The sequence below is a fragment of the Arachis hypogaea genome, chromosome 4 (genome assembly GCF_003086295.3).
Source record: "Arachis hypogaea cultivar Tifrunner chromosome 4, arahy.Tifrunner.gnm2.J5K5, whole genome shotgun sequence".
Taxonomy (NCBI): domain Eukaryota; kingdom Viridiplantae; phylum Streptophyta; class Magnoliopsida; order Fabales; family Fabaceae; genus Arachis; species Arachis hypogaea.
Window position 1 is genome coordinate 4894122 of NC_092039.1, and position 8645 is coordinate 4902766.

Sequence of the window (8645 nt, forward strand, 5' to 3'; positions counted from 1 at the left end):
TATTTTTATTTTTTATTTAAAAAATTTAAAAAATATATATAATAATAATAATAAATATAATTATAAAAAATTAATAAAAATAATAAAAAAAATATAATAATTAATTTTTATAGTTTTTATTAAAATAAATATAAAATATATTAATTTAATATTTTTAGATATAATTTTTTTTATTAAATATAATTTTATGTCTTAATATTTTATGTCTGTAAATAATCGCAGTCTAAAGGCTTTTCAACGCTACGGTCCTTGGAGAGGGTATCTATGATCTATCTACCTATTGAAGGCAAAGTCATTTTCTATGCAATTAACGTGACACGCCCTCTTTCCCTTTTTCTTTTCCATTCATTCATATGAACCATTCCCTTTTCCTGCTTTTTTGTTTATTTTTGCTGGAAACTGAATGACGCTGTTTGCATTGATGAGAAGCATGAGAAAAAATAGAAAGCGTCAAGCACGTATGTAGGGTTGTAACAACACACCTTGCACGTTAACGTTAATTATTGATTGCACCTTACATATAAGGTTCCTACATATATAATATATAGTGTCCAATTCAACTATATATATGCAAGCCAATCAGCGTTTGTACCACTTGCAAACTCACAAATTCCAACCACAAATAGTAGGCCACGAAATTTTCTGTGTTTGCTAGAGATACGTTGATGTCTCCTAGCTTATTTATCAAATTTATGAACCTGGTCTATTGCCGTTTATAAGGCTGTGTTTATTTATAGATATAGAACACCGAATAGGACATAAAGACACAAAATTGTGTTTGATAGAAGAGATATGGATAGAGACAATGTGTCTAAGGACACTCAATTAGTGTATTTTGTGTCCATCCTGACGGGAAGGACACAGAAACACTAACAAGAGATATAATTTATTTTTTATTTTTTCTTTTATTATTCTTGTTAATTTTTTATAATTGTATTTTTTATTATTATATTTTTCATCTCAAATTTTTTGAATGAAAAAAAAAATAGATTTTCATAATTTATTCTAATTTTGTGTCTTTGTCATTTATGTCTTGTTCTCAATGTCCGTCGCAGTCTAAACTACTAATTAATAATAATAATAATAATAATAATAATAATAATAATATAACCATGACTACTAACATTATTCGTATTTTATTTACTTATATAATTATGGTTAATTTAAATTCTATTTAAAAATTTATCATTGTCTAATTAATTGCTATCTACACAAAAATTTTATTTAAATTTTTGATATTTATTTAAATTAATGAATGAGCTAATTATTTGACCAGATTAAATTGGTTAGTTGGTACTTAATTAGAATTTCTAAACCTAACAAAGTGCATGTATGAAGAAAGTTTCTTAGACAAGACTTGTGTCTTTTTGGAAAGTCTGCAGTGCAGATGGATTTAGTTATCACTAATTGCAGTAGATATCTTGAATATCACCAAAATATTAAGTAATGTTATACAACATGCTCACGTTGAAGCAATAATAGTTATGTTATAGAACCATTTATACTTTGTAGCACACTATAATAATATCAAAATTGAGTACTAAATCAACTCAGAATTTTCTTTATAACTTTATGATCTACATACAATAATTTTAATTTGCATGCAGTAGAGCAGGTAGTGGTCTTGAACAGAGGAAGGAGCTAAACCACTTTGTGCTTTCATATTAATGAAAAGGTAAGGGATATGTTTCGGTTTCCTTCTATATATATATGCAGTGACATAATCATAAGTGATTGAAACTTTTCGTTTAGCTTATTATTAACTGAATGTAAGTGCTTTTCATCTGAGTTCTGTTCATTTCCCTTGATTATGCTCCTCTGAATTTGATGACAAGTATTATTCTATTTATTATAAAGCAAATTCAGATGTATGTTTCTTTTTTATCCATTTCTACCAGAGAAAATTTATGGACATCTAAGGTGTCCTAACAAAAAACTGAAGTCTCACCGTTGTAATCTAGGCTGCGTGTACAGAGATAGAACACAGAGACACAAAATTGTATTTAGCAGAGGAGACATAGAAAGAAACAATGTGTTCAGAGACACTGAATTTGTGTATTTTGTGTCCATCTGACGGGAAGGACACGAAAACACTAACAAAAAATACAACTTATTTTTTATTTTTTCTTTTATTATTTTTGTTAATTTTTAATTATTATATTTTTCATTTCAAATTTTTTGAATGAAAAAAATGAGAATAAATTGAATTTTCATAATTTGTTCTAATTTATCACCAAATAGAATACAATAACACAAAATTTTGTGTCTTTGTCCATCAGTATTTTATCCTATCTTATTCTCAGTGTCTTATCCTATTCTATTCTCAGAAACAAACGCAACCCTAAGTCCTACAGTTTTGATGAATCTTTGTCTTGGAATCTTGATTACTTAAGCATTTTATTACTCCTCTCCATTATTGGTTGCATTGCATAAGATATATGCCTTTATCTTTGTACACGTTCATTCTGCTTTTATTGTCCATAATGTCCTACATACATGTACGTTCCTTCATAATTCTTTTATTTTAAAAAAACTATGTTATTATATATATTAGTTATGTTATATTTTATTATTTAACAAAAGGGAGTCACATAAACACGTTTAAAACAACTTTTTTTTAGTTATGTTTTAGTAATTAAAATTTAATACATATAACTGATTAAATCATGTTATTTTTGTCAAAATTAGATTAAGTAAATTGATTTGGCTAAAAAATCGATGAACTAAATTTTAAACCGATTTAAATTAATATTTTTTTTTATAAAAAATTGACTACAATATATTTATTATAGAAAATATATATTATATATATATATATATATTTTTTGAGAACTATAAATACTAACCCTTCTCTTCTCTCTAAATCGTCGGGGTTAAGATTTAGGGTTTTATATATATATATATATATATATATATATATATATATAATAGGAATATTTTAATCATTTTTAAGAAAAATAGTACGGTTTAATCGATTACATATATTAAATTTTAATTGTTAAAAAATATATTTAAAAAAGACATTTTAGAGTTTTTAACTAAATGGCTCTCTTAACAAAAAGTAAATGTGATGATATAAATATAAAAAGACAATAAAGAGTGAGAAGCAAACTATAATAAATTGAACAATGCTACAGAGTCATTTTATGGGCTTTCTTAACTACTTTATTAAAAAAATTCTAATGAGAATTTGCCATATGCAATATTTACGGCCACTTTCATTAATTAGTGGTATTGATAACATTAAATTATCAATCTGAAGAAGATTATTAAGCATTGTTAATAAAACTATTAGCCTTGATATCTTGATGAAATCAAATCATCAAAGAATAATACATAGTACACAGTGCATATAAACAACATTGAAATAAAGGAAATGCTCTTATCCATCCAAATACTTCTCCAAGTGCCCAATTTTTCATTTTAATGTTAAAACTTAGACATAGTAATTAGAGGGTGTTTCTTCCCGAAAATATTTCCAAAATTTAGCAAAGCAAGTAGTATTTGTCTAGAAAGTGCTTTACTAATTACAAAGTAGAAAAAATATCGGATCTTGTTACCTCCTTTATATAATACTACATTGTCAAATAGGGTAGCCATATAGAATAACTTTAAATGGAAGCAAACTACACATATAAAGATACATTATGTCGTCCGTTTAATCAAGTCTCTATCACCAAGGAAGAAAGAAGAGTTGAATCAAATTTTCTACTTAACTTACCAAATTTCCACTCCAACAAATTGATGACCAAATTGGCAAATTGGGACACAGGAATAATTAGTTTCATGAGACATGGTCATTTCAAAATAATATATAACACTCCTTACTGCACCAAATATAGCTAGGTGAATGAATATTCTAAAACATTTTAAATTGAAAGTCATCTCACTTTTATTGAATTTTTTTATTAGTTCATACATTTCTGCCATAACTCATCCTAAAATCTAAGAGTTCTAAGAACACTTACCGGCATGCTAGCATACTTATGAATGAAGTCGCAACTTTGAGATCAATAAAGAGAAAAGTAGTGATGATCAACAATTAAACATGTGATATTGGCACGGCTCAATCAAATAAGAGGACTTTAGAATCTATCAAAGCACTGCTTTCTGATTGAACCGTACCAATATCCCATGATCTCTGAATTAATCTTTGAACTATGATCACCACCACCTTGTCTTATTTCTGCACTTCCTGAAGAAACAAAACAGCCATGTATATATTTATAGGTTAACGAAATATGTCTATACATGTAAGAATGAAAAAAACTCACCATTCACATGATAAATTAACATAACATCCCTGAAGAAGAAGGTTTAAAGGAGAAAAAAATGTGGCAAGAAAGGGTCAAGAGTGTGGCATGTTTTTTGTTTGGAGTAGTAAGTATGGGTTGTCCTGTGAGATTCTTGAAATTTAATGGAATGGAAAGGGAGGGAGGGACAGTGTGACAAAGACACAGATAGCAGAGAGCCTTAAATATTGCCAACAACCAAACACCTTATTAGAGGTGGGAACATTAAATTATGGCTCTTGGAGAGAAAAAGGGGCATGTCTTTGAATCAATTATACTACTATGTCACATACATATAGTAGATAGAGAAGAAGGGTCAGTGATTATGAGTTATGACTATGAGAGACAAAGGTATTTGAGTTTTTAGGCCTTCCAGGTTTTATATTTATGATGCTCACAGGATATAAGTTGGTCTGCTACACCAACCACATTTTTGAAATTCAAATAACCTTTTTTCAGAGCAAAAAAGGATTAAAAAAAAGTTAATAAGGTTTTATGTGGTTGGTGTGAAATGTGAATTGCACTTAGTGCTTGCTTTGATTGATTCATGCATTTTCTATTGCATAACCAACTTCATTTGGAAGCAAATTTTGGTTTTTCAAATTTATTTATTTATTTATATTGTGCATAGTTTCTGAACTGGTCACTCACTCACTAATACTTTTGTCCACTTTCAAAGGAAGAAATAACTATAAGTGGAGTTAGTTAAGGAAAGGAAATAGTCTTTCGGCGTAAATAAATCCACAAAAGGAAGCTCACATGAAAGTATATACAATATTCACGCAGAATTTCCCTCTGTTATTTCTTTATTTATTTATTATAATATTATGCTATATATAAAAAGAGAAATTACATCTTTTAACATTTCTAGTCAATGTTTTTTTGTATAGGTTATGGAATACATACACCAAGAAAGTATTATGATAATGTGATTCTAATACCTCAAAAAGATGTAACATGTTCTGTCTCTTGTATCATATATAACCATAATAATATTTGGACCCGGAAACATATTGGGGCCTCACCTTTATTTCTATAACTTTAGGATTTCAATCCCACGCGTGAACAATTTTTTTTATTTATTCTTTTTTTGAAATTTAATCTAATCTAAAGGGTTTGATTTCCGCATAAATCGTTCAGATGCATGACCTGATGACCAATAGATTAATAATAAAAGGACCACATATAACTAACCGGAATCTATTGATTCAAAGAAATGACTCGGGGCCTACATTCACATAGACATAGACATAGAACTAATAATACATACAGGGTGCAAGAAAAAAAAATTAAAGTAATTTTTTTTTGTAAGTTGAAGGGGTTGTTTAACATTACTCATTTGATATAATTGTGGTCCTACCCTTGATCAAAATAAATTCTCTTTTTTTTTTTGTGGTAGAACAGCAGCAGACATAGTGTTAATTAGTTCCCATGCATGCCTGGGACCTGTGACAACTTGCTTGTAGTCTCCCCGCGAGCCATGCCCATAAATGAGGCTTAGATTTTTTATGCTAAAGTTTTTTGATTGCATTGTTCATTGAAATGGTCGATACTCGTTTTCTTTTAGATTTCTCGAGATTGAGTTTCGGTATGTTTCCTGTGTTGATAAATTTCTTCGAGATTGAATTAATTCCTTCTTCTATGGAAGAGAGGTATACTTTAATTATAATACAAGATACACAGATATCAGCGACATTTTTTTTTTTTTTTGCGATTAGCGGCGGTTTTAAATCAAGAATAAGAGTATGAATATCTCTGAAAGCTAATTTGACACTAAAATTTTTCTCAAAAATATTAAAACTTATCTCCTTTGAGTAGATTCCAGATCTCTTTGGAAAATAGATTAAATGATTGTTCATAAAAAATTTCAGTTAATATCAATTATTTTTTAATTATTTTACTTATTTAAAATTTATATCCTAAATTATAAATATTTAATTTTTAATTTTAAATTAAAAAATTAATATTAAAATTGACTAACTAAAAGTTGATTTTTTTAAAACTTTTTCTTATAATAAGTAGAAGATAAATGAATATCATAAAGATAATGATATAGATAAAAATCGAATTATTATAATGTTGATAAGGATTTTTATTACCGCCGGCTTATTTATCAATTATGACTGACTTATAATGTAATAGTCAGATCAGGTATAAAATAATGACTAATTAGTATTGAAAGAATCGTCAAATTCTATATATATGAAATTTTAAATGTTTGATGAGCAAAGTTATTTTTGATAAAATTATAGTTGTGATATTGAAAAAGAAAAACAAAATTTAAAGCGGAAGTGTTCCTTTTAGGTTATGGTTGCTGGTAGTCGGTAAACAGTGATTTTATTTCAATAAGTATGTTTGATGGACACCCTACACAAACTTTCTTCAATAATTTCATTCATCCATTTGTTGCATTACGGTTCGACTCTTCTCTTTTTGTCTGTTAAAGGATTAGAATTTAAACATTTAGCCAAACTTCTAATTATTGCAATTGCCCACGATGTTAGAGTTGTAAAGATTGTGTTATTTAAAAATTTAGCCAAATAATGTGCATGTTTTAATTAGTTTTGATTAACCACTTGGTCATTCATTTCAATCAACTTGCCTCATCAGTTGGAGAAACTTGTGTGCAAATTGGATAAGAATCAACGATATGAAATATTTTAAGGAGTAATACTACGTAACCAAGTCTTTTTATGAATCAAATTTAATTAAATTAAATAATAATATTTAGAATGACGTTAGTTATAACTGATTTTTGTTATATTAGATTAATTTGATTGGACTTAATTAATAAAAAAATTTAGATGTGTAGTATTATTTCATTTTAAAATAATAGATGCATTATAAAAAAAATAGAACATTATTTGTAATAATTTTTTTGTATTAAATTTTAAAATTGTTATAAATTATTTTTTTTAACAAGAATTAGTTATTATTATAAAATAAGTATTTTCTATAACAATAAGATAATTTGTTACAAAAAAAAATTATTTTTATAACGAAAAGTCATTTTACTGTAAAAATTTAAAATTTTTTATAACAAAAAATTATTTTATTATAAAAGTTCAATATGTTTTGTGACAAAAAGTTGTTTTATCGCAAAAATTTAGTATCTTTTATATGGAAACGTATCTTATAGCAAAAATCTAATTAACATATTTTGATTTATGTTAAATTAAATTTAATTGGTAAAAATTCATGAGTAATTATTTTAATAATAAAATATTATGTATAATTTAAAATTTAAAATTTAAGTGATTAAAAAATAAGATGAAATTTACATCTGAGTTTCTTATATTTTGCTAAAATTTTTAAACTATATTTTTCTTCTAAAACTTGACTCTAGTTTCCTAATTTAACTAACACACTTATACGAAACAACGCGCACACACAAAATAGAGAGAACTAATTATTTTTGTTCAATTAAAAAAAGATTATTCATCAGCATTATTCGCAATTATATTCTAAATTATATTGAGTTTTATTTATCTAAATCTAAACTAAGTGTTTCATGAATATATACAATAATAATTTCTCGCAAGGACATTTATCTCATGGTAAAATTTAGTTTGTTAATTAAAGTTACTTAACCAAGTGTCATTATCATGCAAACATACACCGATACACGTGCACCTAATTAGTGAACTTTGGTTTTCGTCAATGTGCAAGCATTAACATATATAATAATTAATGAGATTGTGGGGATTATTTCGTTGAGTTTGACTCATGACTGTAACATATACATGAATGAAAAATCGCTTGGTACGCACTGTTAAGTGTTAATTAACACCTTAACGCCCCTTTTATCTCGGGGATGCTATGGTTTCATCTTTTTGTAAAGACGTTTTTTATTTTGTGGTTGATATGAATTTAAAAGTGTATTACTAAAAGTATTGTTTAAAGAGAAAGTGTTACTTTTGATCGTTAACTTGGCTCTGATACCAATTTTTTAATTTCGACTTTTTTTTTAATTCTTCTTTCGAAATTTTTACTATTTCTTCATATTTTGCTTCGAATAAATTTATAATTTGTATAGATTCAATTAATGATGCTTTATTTAAAGGATTTTTATAAAAATAATTTGCAACTTCATAATCTAAAGTATTAACCGTTTCTATAATTTCTCTTGTATTTGTTAAATGATTATTTATTACCAGTCCTTGATTTATAATTCTGATTTCATATTTATAGTTTTTTAACTCTGTTCTAATTTCTATAATTATAATATTTTTTTTACATGGATTATTATAAAATCTTTTATCTGTTTATAATTTCTTAAATTCTCAAAAACTTCTTTTATTTCTACACTTTTTCTTATTTCTAATTATCTTTCTAGTTTTTCAATTTCATTCT

At 26.4% G+C, this 8645-nt stretch overlaps 1 long non-coding RNA gene across 1 annotated transcript; it reads right to left on the reverse strand.

Annotated features, from left to right (window-relative positions):
* Positions 1 to 3194: 3194 nt before the first annotated feature.
* LOC140184277 (uncharacterized) lies at positions 3195 to 4713 on the reverse strand. The gene is made up of 2 exons (XR_011880701.1): positions 4275 to 4713; positions 3195 to 4195 (listed from the first exon to the last, which is right to left on the reverse strand). It is a non-coding gene; the product is annotated as an uncharacterized lncRNA (long non-coding RNA).
* Between the last annotated feature and the right edge of the window lie 3932 nt (positions 4714 to 8645).